Genomic DNA, 20682 nt, shown 5'->3' on the forward strand with positions numbered 1-20682 from the left:
AGAAAATTATTAATTTCCATATGCTAGATATATCAGAGCAGTCGTTGCCACTAATTATTTTTAATCACAGATATTGCAAAAGACAAAGAGATCATTTGATCCATTCGACCTGTGCTGATACTACCTACCTCTTTAGCTAGTGCAACTACTCTAATCCCATTAGCCCCTGTCCCTATTGCTACATGCAGCCTCCAGCCTTGGGCTCAGTCCCTTTTCCCAAAGCCGTAGATATATCATTCTAACTATAACTTAGAAAAGAAAATGCATTAATCAAAATCCCCAAAAATTAACCAATCAAAAAGATATTGTCGGTCTGGCAGCATATGTGGAGAGACAAACAGAGTTAATATTTCAGGTCTGTGACCTTTCATCAGAACTTGCAAAGGTTAAAAATGTAACTGGCTAACCTTTGCCAGTTCTGTTGAAAGGTCACAGACCTGAAACATTAACTCTTGTTTCTCTCTCCACAAATGCTGCCAGACCTGCTGAGTATTTCCAGCACTTGCTGTTTTCATTTCAGATTTCCAGCATCCGCAGTATTTTGCTTTTATTAAAAAGACATTGGTAATATGCGATGGAAAATAAGGATTGTAATCTCTCAGGGAAATGGTGTTCATTTACCTTTAGACTTTAGAGGTATTTTCTGATATTCACTGTTGACAAAGATCCTGCCAACAACATAGACTCAGAATTAGCTCTTGTGTAATCTTTTCACATGCTCCCCTTTCAATTCACAATGTGATTGCATAATGTTCAGCACCATTTGCAACTCCTCAGATACTGAAGAAGCCCATGTCCATATGCAGCAAGACCTGGACGACATCCAGGCTTGGGTTCATAAGTGACACGTAACATTCGCACCACACAAGTACCAGGCCATGACCATCTCAAGCAAGAGAGAATCTCCAATTGATGTTCAACGGCATCACCATCGCTGAATCCCCCACTATCAACATCCTAGGGGTCACCATTGACCAGAAACTGAACTGGACCAGCCACATAAATGCTGTGGCTACAAGAGCAGGTCAGAGGGTGGGAATTCTGTAACGAGTAACTCACCTCCTATCTCCCCAAAGCCTGTTCACCATCTACAAGCCTCAGGTCAGAAATGTGATGGAATACTCTCCACTTGCCTGGATGGGTGCAGCTCCAACAACACTCAAGAAGCTAGACATCATCCAGGACAAAGCAGCCCTCTTGATTGGCACCCCATCCACCACCTTCAAAATTCACTCCCTCCATCACAGATGCTGAGTTGCAGCAATGTGTACTATCTACAAGATGCACTGCAGCAACTCACCAAGGCTCCTTTGACAGAACCTTCCAAACCCACGACCTCTACCACCCAGAAGGACAAGGGGAGCAGCATGAGAACACCACCATTGCAAGTTCCCCTCCAAGCCACACACCACACTGACTTGGAACTATATCGCTGTTCCTTCACTGTCGCTGGCTCAAGATCCTGGAACTGCCTTCCTAACAGCACTGTGGGTGTACCTACACCCCAAGAACTGCAGCGGTTTTAGAAGGCAGCTCACCACCACCTTCTCAAGGGCAATTAGGGATGGGCAATAAATGCAGGCCTAGCCAGCGATGCCCACATCCCCCAAATGAATACAAACAATTGTTTCCAGCCTCTTGTGACTAAGTAGTTGATATCAGTAACCATCTAAAGCTGTTTTTGGCAAGCAGCCAAGGAGTACTTGGGAGCAGCCTGGTAGACATCACCCATCAGGTTTTTCCTTCGCTCTCTGTGTAAAAATTGGTAACAAACTCAAGATCGAAATAATTTGTGCAGCTTTCACCTTCTCCCTGCTGGCATACCTATAATGCCTGGAAGTACTATAAATTGTGTGAAGGTTTGTCCACGTGCTTGAACACATTTGTGTACATACATTCACTTGAGTAAACATGAAACATACAAGTTCTATGTCTTAAAGCTCTAGAAAACATCATGGTCTCTGAATACAATTTAAATTAGTCTTGTTAATTGAAGGAAAAGCCACTTTAGTAGCTGAATCTAGTCATTGGCACTGATGTTTTCGGGTTTTCTTTGGTCAGCTGTGTGTCTGACACAAGCAAATATCAAACACTGTGGTTAAGACTAGAGAATTCATACAATTATTTTCTGTTTGATCATGAATTATACAGTTCCTCCCTGTTAGGATGCATTCCTCTGAGCTGAGCCCAGAAACCATAGGTTGCTAAGAGCTAAGGCTCAGGGGTACTGTTGAGTTTAGCCAGGTCAAACTGCACAGTTTAATAGCACAAAAGACTGCTAAGCTTTCTGCTGTTAATCCAGATAGGACTAAACTAGCTATTAGTGTATTATTTTGTAGAGCCAAGTCAAAAGTTGGCCTCAATGTTCTAACATTGAGCCTGACCAATCAGGGACAGTGCTGTGGGGTACAGTGGACCTGTCTGGCTCAATTATTGGATTATCTTCTCTGCCTGAGGTTCCAATCTCCCATCACCAGGCAAGAGTCATCTTGGTGCCAATTTGATGCAAAACAATCCTACTTCAACTCATTCTCTTTTTTGCCTCCCAAGTGGATAGTCACCAGTTGCTCACAAGCATAGTTTCAGCCTTTCCTTTGTGGTTATCAGGCACCAGGCATGCTGTGGAGTACATCTCGCCAAATAAACATGAGTGCAGTCAAGACATGGACACACCAGTTCCACAAGTTAAAACATGCACAACTTGAGCAGCAACTGTTTGCCCCTTTAAAATCAAAAGCAAAGTTCACAAAATGGATATGTGAGTGCAGGTTCACAAGCTTGGCCTCCAGGACTTGCATTCCAAACCCAAGTTTTCTCATCAGACATTTGATTTACATCTCTGCTTTCAGTGTAGTGCAAGGACCACACCGAACAGCTTGAGACTTTTCACCCTCTGATACTGTGCAAGTCCAACTTCCTTCCCAAGTGCTGAATCCAGCTTTTCATTGCCTTTGGCAAAGAGATGTGCATACATGATACTGACTCCTATATAAGAGTGCTGGTAACAGGGTTGTTTAGGTCAAAGTCCTTCAATTCTGCAATCATTTCTTTTTTGCCACAAATCCATACCATAAATTGATAACTGGATCTTGATCATGGGCTGAAGGAAACCTTTCTGTTGCAAGGCCAAGAACTCTAAATCAAAAAGGGGAAATACTTGGCCACATGTCTTAAAGAACACAAGTTGAACCTGCATCAGATCTTTTGCTGAGGAGAATGACCAGGGTGCATCTTTCACCCCTTTCCCAGCACATTGCCAAAGAACTATGCCCAAATTAAAGCTGGCATTCCCAGATCCACAGATATTGATGGAAATCTAAACCTGGGACAGGTGCCCAAGTACCTTCTGATCAATACCTTAGGGAGGCACTCAGAGCCATAATCTTGCAGCTGGGGACACCCATCAGTAGAGCCCTCTGTATAGCCACTTTTCACAATATCAAATGGAGCACAGATTCCCAGCAAATCCACCAACAATCATCTGCAAAACTGTAGGGAGAAGTGGCCTTGCAGAAGTCAGCTGCTGGCTCCCGAGTCAGAAGCAAAATATTTCTCAGCCTGAAACTGCTGTAAGACAAGAATTGCAGAATTTATTTTTACTTAGAAAACCAAACCTGCTGCTTCAGATAAATAGTCAAAGCCTGTGAACCCAACCATTTTCAGTTTGACAAATCAACACAGGCAACTTTGTCTCTTTTCAACAGGCTAAACGTGTCAGGTTCAATGCTGGTGTAAATGGTGGAAAGTCTGGGACAGTGGGTTTTGCCCTCTATTATCATTTGCAAATATTCACCACTTTCGGGGCAAGTCCACATTCTTGTCAGCAACCCATTCTACTGGAATTTGGCATGAGTTTTAGAATTGTGTAACTCTGACATATCTGACTTGTGCCACAAATTATGGTTCCTCAAGCCAGAACTACTACACTTTAGGGTAGTATAATGTAATAGAGTGAATTGGGTTGTTACTGGGCAGATTATGTAAACAGACTGTGTGCATCATCATAGGAAGTGATGTAATGTAATCTGTACAGAACCTCGTGGAGAGTAGTAGAGAAAACCTTATATGCAAGACGTGTTCAATAAACTCCTGTTATTTCAACCGTCAGACTCATATATATTCTGTACTAAGCCTTAATAGTTATCAGAATATTGAAGATGGAGAAATCTTTGCCTTTACCGGAGGACTTCGAAAAGGTAGCGGGACCGAACCAAGCCGAGGCGTGGTCGAAATGGGTTCGGAGGTTTGCAAGGTATCGTAATGCATCGGGCCTCGCACAGCAGCCAGACCAGAAGTAGGTCAGTATGCTATTGGGGAGTGTGCAGACAACATCCTCATTACTTAAGGCATAGATGAAGAGAAGGCTACATATGAAGAATTTATTAAGGCACTCGAGACTTACTTTAATGTAAGGAAAAGTGTCATCGTGGAGCACGCCAAATTTAATAAGTGTACCCAGCAGAAAGGGGAGAGCATAGATTCATTTATCAATATTGCAGCTTACAGGAACAGCTGATTAGAGACAGGATTGTTATCAGTGTATTAGGTGACGCCTTTTCAGATCATCTATAGTCAAGGGATGATCTCACATGAACAAAAGCAATTTAATTGAGCAGACAAGCCGAGGTTAGATGGTTTAACTGATTCAAGGGGACTGGGAGAGTTTGATCTGAAAGACAAGAAAGACGGGAAGCGCATCAGATAGCAGCAACCAATTGCAGTACGCATGACCGAGTGAGGCACAAGCGGAAAAGCTGCCCAGCCAGAGGAGTGTTTTTCTGCGAAAAGGGATACTTTCAGTCAGGATGTCGCAGTAAAAAACCAAAACTGCATATAACGAAAGAAAAATCCCACACAGGAGCAGCAGTTTCAGTACTAACAGACACAGAACCGTGGCTGAAAAAGAAAACTCTCAAACCAACAGCTAAAAAATTATATGGGTCTGAAGGCATCGACTTGTAGGTAATGGGAGAGTTAGAGACAGCATTGCATTACCGCAGAGAGGAAATTTCTGAGAACATACACATAATTAAAAATTAAAGTTGTTCACTCCGAAATAGGAAGGCTTGCATAGACCTGCAACTCAGTGGAAAAGCTCGAATGCAAGGAAGATCGGCCTAGAAATTTTACAGCTGAATTTCCAAAATTATTTAGAGGACTGGGGAAGTTAACAATGGCATACCATATTACTCTAAGGAAGGAAGCACAGCCAGTGTGTTTGTTCGCACCTAGGAAAGTCCCACATCCACTTCCACAAAAAGTAAAAAGGGAAACTGAATTAAATGACAAAACAAGGAGTCATTTCACCTGTAACAAAACCTACAGGATGGTGCACCGGTATGGTTCCAGTGAAGAAACCCAACGGTTCAATGAGAATTTGTGTTGATCTCACACAACTGAATAAGGCAGTTCAAAGTGAAATACATCCAATGTCGTCAGTAGATGAGAGTTTGGCAAAGCTAGGGAGGAGCTCAATCTTCAACAAATTGCACGCAAACAGTAGATTTTGGCAATTACCCTTAGATTAGGAATCTAAGCTTCTAACAACATTTATAACACCATTTGCAGGATTATGTTACAACAGATTACCATTTGGAATAACATCAATGCCAGACATCTTTAAAATGACGATGTGGAGGATTTGACGGAATTATTTGCCATATGGATGATGTCCTAATCCATGGAGCCAATTAAAAATATGATGCTAGAGTGAGAGCAGTATTACAAAGATTGGAAGAAGCAGGTCTCAAACTGAATTAAAAATGTGTTTTCTCGCAGCCAATGGTAACATTTCTTAGACATATAATAGATGAGTCCGGTATTAGAGCAGATCCATAAAAGACAAAAGTGATAAGGGAATTCCCAGAGCCTAAAAATGTGACAGAACTTAAGGGGTTGATTAGAATGGTGAATCAAGTGGGAAAATTTCTACCCAATTTAGCCATGATCAATGAGCCGTTACAACAGTTGTTGAAAAACAACAATGCTTGGTGAAAGAAGCACAGCAAGAATCATTCGAGAAAATCAAAAGAAATGTTAACATTGGAGGTGTTAGCCTATTACGACTCGGAGCTATTCACCATCATAGCTGCAGATGCAACATCTATAGGATTGGGAGCAGTCCTATTTCAATTGCAGAGAGATGGGAGGCACAGACCAGTATATTTTGCTTCTCAATTGTTGACAGAAACCAATGAGATACACAGTAATAGAACAGGCAGCACTTGCAGCAACTCGAACATGTGAAAAATTTTCACATTATGTCCTAGGACTTCAATTCAAAATTGAAACCCATCACAAACCCTGGATTACTCTATTAAACTCAAAGGAGCTTGCGAAATTACCTCCAAGAGTACAAAGGTTTAGGTTAAGATTGATGATATTTGATGCAAAAATTCAATATGTTCCAGGAAAACAACAGATCACAGGAGACACTATCATGTATTTAAACAGCAGGACCAGAAAAAGGATATATTTTGCTCTTGAAGAAGTAGAAAAGTTTTGGCGATGACAATAACTTTACCTGCTGCAGTTCAGAAATGGAGATCAGGAATGCGTAGAAAACAGATTAAGTAGGAGCGAAAATCAGGGAATATTGCTTGAATGGATGGCCATAGTACATGCCACATAACCCTGTTACAAGACAGTATAATGAACAGAGGGGTTATCTAGGCATAGTTGATGATTTACTGATCTATGATGAGAAATTAGTTATCCCTAGAGTCTTGAGATTAGACATCTTGGAGAGATTGTACCAAAGTCATCTGGGTGTTACAAAGTGTACAGCAAGAGCAAGACATTCAGTATGGTGGCCTGGTATATTGAAAGGAATTGAAGAGATGATATCGAGATGCATCATGTGTGCCAATCATCATGAGACGAAAGTACCACTCATGTTATGTTCTTTTCCATTGAGATCATGGGAGCAGCTAGGAATGGATCTTTTTGAGCATAGGAGTAAAATGTTCCAAATAGTAGTTGATTATTATTCAAGGTGAATTGAAGTTAAACAACTACAAGGCCAAAGTTCAGAAGCTGTAATCACATCCTTGAGAGAAATTTTTGCTACGCATGGAATTCCAGATATTGTGATATCTGACAATGGGCCCAATTTGCAAATGAATGCTTCAGAGAGTTTACAGAAGTATACGGATTTGTCCATATCACTAGTTCGCTAAGGTACCCTCAGGCTAATGATGAAGCAGAGAGAGAGGTGTAAGGACTGTGAAGGCATTGTTGAAAAAGAATGAAGATGTTCAATCGGCACTTCTAAATTATCGATCGGCACCTCTTCGGAATGGTTTAGCCTCATGCGAATTGTTAATGTGAAGAAAGTTTGCTCCTCTTGCTGCATGTGGGAATCCGGGAACATTTCCAGTCCCCGGGATCAGCATGTGTGCAGGAAGTGTGTCCAGCTGCAGCTCCTGGAAGCTCGGGTTTCAGAGCTGGAAAGGCGGTTGGAAACACTGTGGAGCATCCGCGAGTCTGAGAGCATCGTGGATAGCACGTTTAGAGAGGTGGTCACACCGCAGCTGAAGGGACTTGAGGAAGGAAGGGAATGGGTGACCACCAGGCAGTCCAAGAGAATCAGGCAGGTAGTTCAGGAGTCCCCTGGGGTCCCGCTTGCAAATCGGTATTCCATTTTGGAGGCTGATGAGGCTGGTTCCTCCAGGGAGTGCAGACAGAGCCAAGCTTCTGGCACCGCAAGCAGCCTGTCTGCACAGGAAGGGGGAAAGATAGGAAGAGCAATAGTAATAGGGGATTCTATAGTCAGGGGAACAGATAGGCGCTACTGCGGCCGTCAACGTGATTCCAGGATGGTGTGTTGCCTCCCTGGTGCCAGGGTCCGGGATGTCACTGAACGGCTGCAGGGCATCCTGAAGGGGGAGGGTGATGAGGCAGAGGTCACGGTACATGTTGGTACCAATGACATAGATAGAAAGAGGGATGAGGTCTTGCATCAAGAATTCAGGGAGTTAGGCAGCAGACTAAAAAGCAGGACCTCTCGGGTTGTAATCTCTGGATTACTCCCAGTGCCACGTGCTAGCAAGTATAGAAATAGGAGAAAAGCACAGATGAATGGGTGGCTTAAGAGTTGGTGCAGGAGGGAGGGTTTTAGATTCCTGGACCACTGGGACCATTTCTGGGGAAGGTGGGACCTGTACAAACGGGACGGTCTACATTTGAACCAGAGGGGACTAACATCCTTGCTGGTGGGTTTGCTAGTGCTGTTGGGAGGATTTAAACTAATTTGGCAGGGGGAGGGGACGCAGACTCCCAGCAGAATAGGGATACAGCTAAACACAGGAAAGCAAATAAGTCAGAGGGAATACAACAGAAGTAAGTTTCAAGGGAGCAAGACCAGGATGGATGGCCTCTACTTTAATGCCAGGAGTATTACAGGTAAAACGGATGAGTTAAGGGCAAGCATTGACACATGGAATTGTGATATAGTAGCCATCACGGAGACATGGTTGAGGGAGGGGCAGGAGTGGCAGCTCAATATCCCGGGATATAGAATAGTCAGGCCGGGACAGAGGAGGGGGTAAAAGAGGAAGGAGCATTGCAATATTAGTTAAGGAGTCAGTTACTGCAGTAAGGAGAGATGATATCTTAGAGGGGGCATCAAATGAAGCTTTATGGGTAGAGTTTAGGAATAAAAAAGGGACAGCCACATTGCTAGGTGTTTATTATAGACCCCCAGATAGTCAGCAGGAAATTGAGGAGCAAATATGTGCGCAATTCGCAGAGGTGTGTAAAAATAATAATAGGGTCATTATATTAGGTGATTTCAACTTTCCCAACATTAATTGGGATAGTCATCATGTTAAGGGCTTAGATGGAGTGGAGTTCTTAAAATGTATACAGGAGAACTTTTTAGCTCAATATGTAGAGGATCCAACAAGGGAGGGTGCAGTGCTGGACCTAATTCTGGGGAATGAAGCCGGACAGTTGGTTGATGTGTTGGTGGGGGAGCATTTTGGTGATAGCGACCACAACATGGTACAATTTAAGCTTGTTATGGAGAAAGAAATAGACAAGTTACAAAAAAAGGTTTTGGATTGGGGGAGAGCGAATTTTAGTAAAATAAGGCAGGATCTGGCCAAGGTAGACAGGAAAGAGTTACTTGTCGGGAAAGCTACAGAAGAGCAGTGGGGGGCATTCAAAAAGGAAATGGGGAGGGTACAGGCCCAACATGTTCCCTCTAGGGTAACAGGTAGGAGCAACAAGCCCAGAGAACCATGGCTGACCAGAAACATTCAGGGTACGATGAGAAGGAAAAGAGAGGCTTTTAGCAAATACAAAGAGAGCAAATTAACGGAAGCATTAGTGGAGTACAGAAAGTGTAGGATGGAGCTTAAGAAAGCAATTAGGAGAGCAAAGAAGGGATATGAGAAAGCTCTGGCTGGTAAAAGTAGGGAAAATCCCAAGATATTCTATAAGTATATCAACGGGAAGAGGATAACCAGGGAAAGAGTAGGACCCATTAGGGACCAAGGGGGAAATCTGTGGGTGGAGCCAGAAGACATTGGTAGGGTGTTGAATGAATACTTCACATCTGTCTTCATCCAAGAGAATGAGGATGTAGATATGGAACTCAGAGAGACTGTGAGGTTCTTGAGCAAATTGTCATAGGGAGTGACAAGGTATTGGAGGTTTTGGCAGGCTTAAAAGTGGACAAATCTCCAGGTCCAGACGATTTGTGTCCCAGGATGCTGTGGGAGGCAAGGGTGGAGATTGCAGGGGCTCTGACCCTAATTTTTAATTCCTCTCTGGCCACGAGGGAGGTGCCAGAGGACTGGAGAACAGCTAATGTGGTCCCACTATTTAAGAAAGGTTGTGGAGATAAGCCCGGGAACTACAGACCAGTGAGTCTCACGTCAGTGGTAGGGAAACTATTGGAGAAAATTCTGAAGGAGAGAATCTATCTCCATTTGGAGAGGCAAAATTTGATTAGGAAAATGGCTTTGTCAGAGGGTGGTCATGCCTAACAAATTTGATTGAATTTTTTGAGCATGTGACAAGGTGTGTAGATGAGGGTAGTGCAGTTGATGTAGTTTACATGGATTTCAGCAAAGCCTTTGACAAGGTCCCACATGGGAGACTTATCAAGAAAGCAAATGCACATGGGATACAGGGTAACTTGATAAGGTGGATTCAGAATTGGCTTAGCTGTAGGAGGAGACAGAGAGTGATGACAGACAGTTGTTTTAGTGACTGGAAGCCAGTGTCCAGTGGTGTACCACAGGGATCTGTGCTGGGTCCCCTATTGTTTGTCATTTATATAAACAACATAGATGACTATGTGGGGGGTAGGATCAGTAAGTTCGCGGATGACACAAAGATTGGCCGAGTGGTTAACAGTGAGGTTGAGTGTCTTGGGTTACAGGAAGATATAGACGGGATGGTCAAATGGGCAGAAAAGTGGCAGATGGAATTTAACCCTGAAAAGTGTGAGGTGATACACTTTGGAAGGAGTAATGTGACACAGAAGTATTCAATGAATGGCCTGACACTGGGAAGTTTCGAGGAACAAAGGGACCTTGGCGTGTTTGTCCATAGATCTCTGAAGGCAGAAGGGCAGGTTAATAGGGTGGTGAAAAAGACATATGGGACACTTGCCTTTATCAATCAAGGCACAGATTACAAAAGCAGGGAGGTCATGTTGGAGTTGTATAGAACTTTGGTAAGGCCACAGCTGGAGTACTGGGTGCAATTCTGGTCGCCACATTATAGGAAGGATGTGATTGCACTGGAGGGGGTACAGAGGCGATTCACCAGGATGGTGCCTGGGATGCAACATTTAAGCTATGAAGAGAGGTCGGATAGGTTTGGGTTGTTTTCGCTGGAGCAGAGAAGACTGAGGGGTGACCTGATTGAGGTGTACAAGATTATGAGGGGCATGGACAGGGTGGATAGGGAGCAGCTGTTCCCCTTAGTTGAAGGGTCAGTTATGAGGGGACTCAAGTTGAAGGTGAGGGGCAGGAGGTTTAAGGGGGATTTGAGGAGGAACTTTTTTACCCAGAGGGTGGTGACTGTCTGGAATGCCCTGCCTGGGAGGGTGGTAGAGGCGGGTTGCCTCACATCCTTTAAAAAGTACCTGAATGAGCACTTGGCACATCATAACATTCAAGGCTATGGGCCAAGTGCTGGCAAATGGGATTAGGTAGACAGGTCAGGTGTCTTTAATGCATCGGTGCAGACTCGATGGGCCGAAGGGCCTCTTCTGCACTGTATTATTCTGTGATTCCGTGAAGGTTGAAGACACAACTTCCTACACTCACAAGTACACTCAAACCACAATTACATGCAGAAGATTTGGTAAAATTGAGAGAGAGAGATTGCTCAAATCAAATTAGAAAATTATGGCAAACATCATAGAACAGGCAACTTATCAGAAATTCAACCAGGGGAATCGGTTTGGATTCGAGACCAAAATTGGTAAGGAGAAGTGATCAATTAATCACTATATACACGATCATACATTGCCCAAACTGACCACGGGATGGTAAAAAGAAACAGGAGGTGGTGATACCAAAGAAGCAGCAAATACAGGAGAACCAATCATTTCAAAAGGTGTGATGAACCAGTGATGCTGCAATCATTCAACCACCCAGAGAACAACCTGCATGAAGAACGTGAGTCATCAAGCAGTTCTACTTAAGCACTGCAGAGTCAGAAGGAGGAACAAGAAGACTCAAAACCTCAAACCCCTTCAAAAGAAAGAGATACTAGTTATGGCAGACTTGTGAAAACGCCACAGCGATTATCAATCTGAAAAGGGAAGTCAAGAGATGTAGTACAATGCAATATTGTCGGCATTGGTTTGTTACTGGACAGATTATATAAATAGACTGTGTGCATCATCACAGGAAGTGATGTAATCTGTACAGAAGCTCGTGGAGAGTTGTAGAGGTAACCTTAGATGCAAGAAGTGTTCAATAAACTCACGTTATTTCAACCGTCAGACTCTTAAACATTCTGAACCAAGCCTCAATAGTTATCAGAATATTACATTTAGCACCAGAGAAGAATGCCATTTCAAGTCCATGTACCCTAAATTTTGTTAAAACCCAAATGCAGTGAAGAACCACCTCTATCTGGTCATCAGTGAGGCCAATAAAACCTATATCTACACAGCCGATAGTTAGGGGATGGGGTCATTTCTATGATCAAGATGGGTGCATCACACCAGCAAAGGTACTTCAGCATTTCCTGTCAAAACTGTCTGATAAGAAATAGGAGCTGGAGTAGGCCATTTGGCCCTCCGATCCGCGTTGCCATTCAAAAAGGATCACGGCTGATCTTTTATCTCAACTCCACCTTCCCCCACTATCCACATATTCCATAATTCCATTAGCACCCAAAAATCTATTAGTATCTAGCTGCTCCGAGAGTAAAAGCCAAAGGCTCAAAAGGGTGTAAAAAAGAACAAAGTAAGTGAATGTTTTGCTCCTAACAGGGTGACATTTCACCAGTAAGCCATAAACTTAGTATCCTAGCCACTTACTCCATCCCTTCCCTGACCACTGTTTGAGACTGAACCAGACTTTTGGTAACCTTGGTGCCATTTCTAACCCCGAGATGAGCTTCTGACCACATATCTACACCATTAAGAGCATCTATTTCCACCTCCGTAACATCACCCGACTCCACCCCGGCCTCAGCTTATTTGCTGCTGAAACCCTCATCCATACCTTTGTTACTACTAGACTTGACTATTCCAATGCACTCCAGGCCAGCCACCCCATCTTCCATAGTCTCTGCTGCCTGTATCATAACTTGAACAAAGTTTTGTTCACCCATGCCCGTGTGATCACTGATATACACTGGCTCCCAGTTTAGCAAAGCTTCGATTTTAAAATTTTCATTCTTGTTCTCCAATCCCTCCATGGTGTTAGGTCAATGTGTTTTGTTGAATGATAATTTACTTTAATCCACTGACTGGAGATCTGAAATTATATATTGTCTTTAAAAAGACATTTAGATGGCTACCTAATTTGAAACGCTGTATCCTACACTGCAATGCTTGTAAGGCGGAAATTGAAATGTCTGCTCATATCCCAGCAAGAACCAAGACCCAGGAAGTTTAAAGGAACAACCTGTTCTTTTTAGCAAGACAGAAATACTGCTAACTGCTATGTTTTGAATCAGAGTTAGTCATGTGACAAGCCCCTCCCCATCTGTGGTTTTAAGCTTGTGTCTTTCTGCAGCAGAGAGAGGAGAAGCAACTGGACTCTGACACATACAGACCCAAGCGGGGGTGGGTGGGCGCGGTGTCCCTCTCTCTCTGTCTCTCTCTCCATTCCAGCTTGAAAGCTTTCTACCTTTCCACCTTTGCATACTCTGGCTACAATCAGAAACCCCATTGGAGGAAATCATCCACATCACTGTCTCCAAGAGACCTAATGAACCAGTAAACTACATCTTCAAACTAAAAGCCTCAAGACCATTGAATTCAGCTAGAAGCCAGCCGAATCACCAGACCTCACAGACTATATGCCATTTTTTTCCTGTGGACTGTAACTGAACCTCAATCTACCTTTCCCCACTCTGTAGCCTATTTGTGTATGTGTAAACCTCCAGACTGTGTGAGTGAAAGGTGGCGTGTTGTTTATCGTTTTTATTAGTTCAGTTTAGGTACCTCAGTACCTTGCTCGATGACAGCGAGGCCTGGACAACGTATGTCAGCCAAGAGCGACGTCTCAATTCATTCCATCTTCGCTGCCTCCGGAGAATACTTGGCATCAGGTGGCAGGACCGTATCTCCAACACAGAAGTCCTCGAGGCGGCCAACATCCCCAGTTTGTACACACTACTGAGTCAGCGGTGCTTGAGATGGCTTGGCCATGTGAGCCGCATGGAAGATGGCAGGATCCCCAAAGACACATTGTACAGCGAGCTCGCCACTGGTATCAGACCCACCGGCCGTCCATGTCTCTGCTTTAAAGACGTCTACAAACGCAACATGAAATCCTGTGACATTGATCACAAGTCGTGGGAGTCAGTTGCCAGCGTTCGCCAGAGCTGGCGGGCAGCCATAAAGACGGGGCTAAAATGTGGCGAGTCGAAGAGACTTAGTAGCTGGCAGGAAAAAAGACAGAGGCGAAAGGGGAGAGCCAACTGTGCAACAGCCCCGACAAACAAATTTCTCTGCAGCACCTGTGGAAGAGCCTGTCACTCTAGAATTGGCCTTTATAGCCACTCCAGGCGCTGCTTCACAAACCACTGACCACCTCCAGGCGCGTATCCATTGTCTCTCGAGATAAGGAGGCCAAAGAAGAAGTTTAGGTACAATAAAGTTAACCTCTTTTTTTGTTAATTCAAGAAAACCTGTCAGATTGGTTCTTGTTATGATCATGGTAAGTAATCAAACACCTACTGAATTGGCCAGAACATCCACTTAAAGAATTAAACCTGCTGTGATCAAACAAGGCGAGGGAAAAGAGGGAAGCCCTTTGACCCCTCCTCATTTGACCATAACAGAAATGTGGGGGCTCATGTCTAGAATCAAACCCAAAGACAAATGGAAATCAAATTGATCCCCAGAAATAATTTAAAAACTTCAGTTTTCAGTGCTAGAGTACTAAAATGTCCACATTCGAGGCCAGTACCTTCCTAGAACAGAGTGAAGTAACTTGGGCCAGGTTAAAAGCCCTATCTGTTGAAGAGTTGAGGAATGTAGCTGGGCAGTTAGAGATTACTATCCATCCAAAAGTTAGATTAGATTAGATTAGAGATACAGCACTGAAACAGGCCCTTCGGCCCACCGAGTCTGTGCCGAACATCAACCACCCATTTATACTAATCCTACACTAATCCCATATTCCTACCAAACATCCCCACCTGTCCCTATATTTCCCTACCACCTACCTATACTAGTGACAATTTATAATGGCCAATTTACCTATCAACCTGCAAGTCTTTTGGCTTGTGGGAGGAAACCGGAGCACCCGGAGAAAACCCACGCAGACACAGGGAGAACTTGCAAACTCCACACAGGCAGTACCCGGAATTGAACCCGGGTCCCTGGAGATGTGAGGCTGCGGTGAACAAAGAACAAAGATAATTACAGCACAGGAACAGGCCCTTCGGCCCTCCAAGCCTGCGCCGATCCAGATCCTCTCTCTAAACATGTCGCCTATTTTCTAAGGTTCTGTATCTCTTTTCTTCCTGCCCATTCATGTATCTGTCTAGATACATCTTAAAAGACGTCATCGTGCCCGCATCTACTACCTCCGCTGGCAACGCGTTCCAGGCACCCACCACCCTCTGCGTAAAGAACTTTCCACTGCGCCACTGTGCCGCCCTAAGGAAGACTGAAATCCTAAAACATGTGGCCAATCATTTTAAAATTGACACTGAAGAACTGGGGACAGGCATATGATCTGAAACAGACAAAGTGACATTAGCTAAGGTACAACTAGAACAGAGGAGACTAGAATTAGAATTTCAGGAAAGAGAGAAAGAAAGAGCTTTCCAGGAAAGGGAAAAAGAGCTTTCCAAAGGGGGTTAAGGCAGCTCGAACTCTATCAAGGAAGACCCAATGTACCCAGTGAAGGCACCGCCAGTGAGGGAGTTACTGCTAGCTCAGGACATGGTGCTGAGCTCTTAAAGTTCTCCCAATTGATACCAAAGTTCAAAGAAAGGGATGCGGAAGCATTTTTCGTCTCTTTTGAAAAGCTTGCAAAACAGTTGAAGTGGCTGGCAGAGAGCTACACACTGTTATTGCAAAGCAAACCAACAGGAAAAGCTCATGAGGTTTATTCCCTGTTGCCTGATGAGAGTTCATCAGACTATGAGATGACTAAAAATGCTATCCCGCCTGCATACGAGCTAGTACCGGAGGCGAACAGCCAAACTCTCCGGAAGCAGCCGGAACAAACTTACCTCACGTTTGAAAGGGTGAAGCAGCTTGCTTTTGTCCGATGGATATGGGTACTTTAGAGTCCAGCAAAGAAAAACTCAGAGAGATGATACTCCTCAAGGAGTTTAGAAGCTCACTTCCCCTTTCCATTAGAAACCACATGGAGGAACAAAAGCTTCCTGAACCAGGCAGGCAGCAATCCTGGCTGATAAGTATACACTTATTCACAAGGCCTTGCCCCAAGGGAAACCCTTCCCTAGTCACCTCCAAGAAGCTGAGAAGGATAGATGATGGGAAGATGATAGGAGGGTGAACAGCCATGAGCGAGAAGGGAGAGCTGGAAACACAGGGGGCCCTCCACAGGGCAAAAAGGAAGGTGCTGAGAACAGGAGCCCAAAAGCCTGTATGTTTCCATTGTAACAAGACAGGTCACCTTTGAGCTGACTGCTGGAGGTTATGGGGAAAACCCATAGTTTTAGTCAGGGTACAACAGACCAGTGCAGGAAAAGGGGCCCTGATGGAAAGCACAGCAGACCAGGCTGTGGCTTTAACTGCGGCAGTAAAAGCCAATAAACCTACCGTTGACAGTGTGGGAAACTTAACAAAATCCTTGAGAGTTACCAAGATTCTGTCCAGAGGAAAAGTGACCCCATACCCCTCAGGTGAGGAGAGTAAGCCCACAGTCATACTTCGGGATACAGGGCTATCCAATCCCTTCTGCTGGGAAAAGGCATGACCTTTCCCCAACAGAGTGCACTGAATGCTAGAGTGCTAGTGTACAGTATCGGAGGAAAGTATACACCCATACCTTTATACTGGATCCACCTGGAGTGCAGCCTTGTTTCAGGACCTGTAACTGTAGAGATTGTCCCTAGTTTACGTCTGGACCGGGTTGACCTGCTCTTGGGTAATGATCTGGTGGGCGAAGGTGGTCAGGGAGACAGAGCAGTTACAGGAAAAGGTCCCTGGCATTTTTCCTGACTGTGTGGTGACCCGGTCCATGGCCAAACAAATTCCGTTAGAGGAGTCTGAACTGGCACTGCAGACAGATGACTCTACTGTCTGGTTATCTGAAACCTTTGGGAAGTTAGAGGACCCAAAGGATGTGTGTTCAAAACTGGGCATCCAAAAGGCAAGATGGACCTGCAGCAGTAGGATTGTAACCTCATAGCCAGGCATATCTCTCACTCTGCCACTACCATTAAGCCAGGGGACCAGTAACATAACCACTATGCTATTGTATGCATTTGCCAACAGATCAGATCAAAACTCTGCTGACCTGCAACATCAGTCATGAATGGTAGTGGACAATTAACTAAAAGGAGGAGAGGGCTCCATGAATACCCCGACCTCAAAGATAGCACACACCAACACGTGAGTGCAAAAGACAAGGCTGAAGCATTTGCAGCCATCGTCAGCCAAATGTAAAATAGATCACAGTCTCCTCATGAGGTCCTCACATCAAAGAAGCCAGTCTTCAGCCAATTTGATTCACTCCACTGGATGTTAAGAAATGGCTGAGCACACTGGATACAAAAAAGGGTATGAGCCCCAACAACACCCTGGCTGTAGTACTGAAGACTTTGCTCCAGAACTAGTTGGGCCTCTAGTCAAGCTGTTCCAGTACAGCTCCAACACTGGCATCCTTGACAAAGTGGAACATTGCCCAAACATGTCCTGTCCACAAAATGCAGGATAAATCTAATCCAGCCAATTACTGCCCACTTTCAATCATCAATGATGGAAAGGTCACTGACAATGCTATCAAGTGGCACTTGCCAATAACCTGCTCACCAAAGTCAGTTTGGGTTCTGCCAGGACCATTCAGCTCCAGAACTCCTTAGTCCAAACATGGACAAAAGAGCTGAATTCCATAGGTGAGATAAGAGTGATTGTAAAATGCTGCTTTGATGTTACAGGCAGTGTGTGAGATCAAGTAGCCGTAGTAAAATTGAAGACAGTGGGTCTTCCTTTGTGATGTATATGACTCCAGCCAGTGGCAAATTTCACCCCGATTCCCACTGTCTTCAATATTACTATGGCTCCTTGATCCCACACATTGTCAAATGCTGCTTTGATGTTACGGGCAATCACTCTTGTGGTTGTTGGAGGACTATCATCTCAACCCTAAGGTATCACTGCAGGAGTTCCTCAAAACAGTGTCCTCGGCCCAATCACCTTCAGCTGCTTCATCAATGACTTTCCCACCATCACAGGGTCAGATTTTGGATGTTCATTGTTGATTGTAGTGTTCAGTTCCATGTGCAGATCCTCAAATAATGAAGCAGTCTGTGTCCACATGAAGCAAGACCTGGACAACATCCAGGCTTGGACTGATGAGTGGCAAGTAACTACACAACACAAGTTGCAGGCAATAATCATCTCCAACAAGAGAGTTTAACCAATTCCCCGTGACATTCAATGACACTAACATTGTCGAAAACCCCACCGTCAACATTCTGGGGGTTAACATTGACCAGAAACTTAACTGAACCAGTGAGGCTGGGAATTATATGGCGATTAACTCACCTCCTGACTCTCCTTTCCACCATCTGCAAGGCACAAGTCAGGAGTGTGATAAATGCTCTCCATCTACCAGGACAAATACAGCTCCAACAACATTCAAGAATCTTGACACCATCCAGGATAAAGCAGCCTGCTCGACTGGTACCCATCCACCACCTTAAACATTCACTCCCTCCTCCAACACCAGCGCATCGTGGCAGCTGCATATACCAATTTTTAAGATGCACAGCAGCAATTCATCAAGGCCTCTTCAGCAGCACCTTCCAAATCCATTATCTCGACCACCTAGAGGGATAAGGGCAGCAGGTGCATGGGAACACCGCCAGCTCCGAGCTCCCCTCCAATTCGCACACTATCCTGATTTGGGAATATATCACCGTTGCTCAAGGGCAATTAGGGATGGGAAATAAATGCTGGCCCTGTCAGCGAAGACTACATCCCATAAATGAATAAAAAATATACTTAATATCTAAGCAAATGTGGCAACCATTCTGCCCAGCTACGCCCAAACAGGTATGAGATGGTGTGACCAGTTAATATATATGTTTCTTGGTAGTGTTGGTTGATGAAGGAATGTTGTCCAGGACATAGGAGGCAGGGGGAGCTACATGCTCTTCTTCTAATAGTTCCCACATCGCCCTTAAACCAGCACAACTGGCAGAATGGATGTTTTAACATCTCATCTGAACTAGCAATGTAATTGAGAAGAGGCAACTACATCACAAACTTGTGCAATCAAAGCTGTATTGGTTTATATAGTTAACCAAACTATGGGAATAGATTACATTAGTGAATAAATGGCTTGACATTTTACAATATACCCCATTTATCTTTTGAAGGTTTCCTACTGGAGTTTGCATTTATCATAACTCCAATCCAGTTGCTAAGCAGTAATGACCACAAGTTATAATTTATGGTGTCATATTTGCAGGAGAGAAATTGTCAAAATGGGTATTAATGTTAAAAGGTGATAGCCTAGGGTGTAAATAGGGTCACAAAGCAGGAAGAGGCTTATAGGAACATAGGAGCAGGAATAGGCCATTCAGCCTGCTCTACCATTCAATACAATCATGGCTGATCATCCACTTCAATGCCTTTTTCCCACACTATCCCTATGTCATTGGTATTTAGAAATGTGTCAATCTCTGCTTTAAACACACTCAATGACTGAGCTTCCACAGCCCTCTGGGGTAGAGAATTCTAAAGTTTCACAACCCTCTGAGTAAAGAAATCTCTCCTCATCTCTGTCCTAAGTGACTTCCCCCTTATTTTGAAATTGTGTCCCCTGGTTCTTGACTCCCCAACCAGGGGAGACATCATACCTGCATCTATCCTTGCTACCCCTTTGTGAGAAACGTAGCCCACTTGATAATTTACACCAAGTCAAACTCTGAAGAAGTAAGTTTATTTAACGTTCTTGCAAGATCGGGTGTCCTACAAGCAGGCACACCGATCAACATATTCAGTTCATGTTTATACAATACAAATCCATTTGTCCACGCCTTTATTTTACATTATTGGTTATAACGTATTATGACACTAACCTATCCTATGGTTGCTACAGTCTCCTCCTCTGTTTACTTCTCCCCCTACTCTAACTTTCTAGCCCCTAACTCTTGTTTTTGTTTTACCTTATTTGGCTCTCCATTATGTGTTTTAACTTGCAGCTGTCAGCCTTTATCTTAGTGGGGCAGTTTCTTATTCACTACATCCGTTGTTCTAACTCTTGCTGTTTCTCTGTTATCTGCCTAAGCACAATTTTTAAGTGATGTACTGTCCCAAGGTCTCCACTTACATACCCTTATCAATTCTTTGTCAGTGATGTACTGTCTTAAGGTCTCCACATACCCTTATCAGTTCTCTTTGTCAGTGATGTACTGTCTTAAGGTCTCCACTGACATATCCTTATCAGTTCTCTTTTTCAGTGATTTCATTATGTTGTGCACAAATGACTTCTTGGTAACTTTCCACAAGCTGTAGAAACAACATTTCAGTATTTCTTATTCTCACACCCTTGAAGTGTTTTGTAGGTTTCAAATGAGATAAGATCATCTCTCATTCTTCGAAACACTCGAGAATACAGGCCTAGTTTCCCCAATCTCTCTTCATAGGACAGTCCCGCCATGCCAGGAACAAGTCTGGTGAACCTTTGTTACACTCCCTCTATGACAATAATATCCTTCCTAAGGTAAGGGGACCAAAGGTGCACACAGTACTCCAGGTGCAGTCTAACCAAGGTTCGATACGATTGAAGCAAGATTTCGCTACTCCTGTACTCAAATCCTCTG

At 44.0% G+C, this 20682-nt stretch overlaps 1 protein-coding gene across 3 annotated transcripts in view; it reads right to left on the reverse strand.

Moving 5' to 3' along the window:
• slc7a2 (solute carrier family 7 member 2) overlaps window positions 1–20682 on the reverse strand; it is a 268766-nt gene that overhangs the window by 206126 nt on the left and 41958 nt on the right. The window contains exon 1 of one of the 3 annotated variants that reach the window (XM_068034698.1): window positions 3358–3421. The exons of the other annotated variants lie outside the window; for them this stretch is intronic. The gene's annotated coding sequence lies outside the window, so the exon portion shown is untranslated. Of the gene's footprint in view, window positions 1–3357; window positions 3422–20682 lie in introns of those variants that run through there. 3 annotated transcript variants of the gene reach the window in all.

This window comes from Heterodontus francisci, chromosome 1 (genome assembly GCF_036365525.1).
Source record: "Heterodontus francisci isolate sHetFra1 chromosome 1, sHetFra1.hap1, whole genome shotgun sequence".
Taxonomy (NCBI): domain Eukaryota; kingdom Metazoa; phylum Chordata; class Chondrichthyes; order Heterodontiformes; family Heterodontidae; genus Heterodontus; species Heterodontus francisci.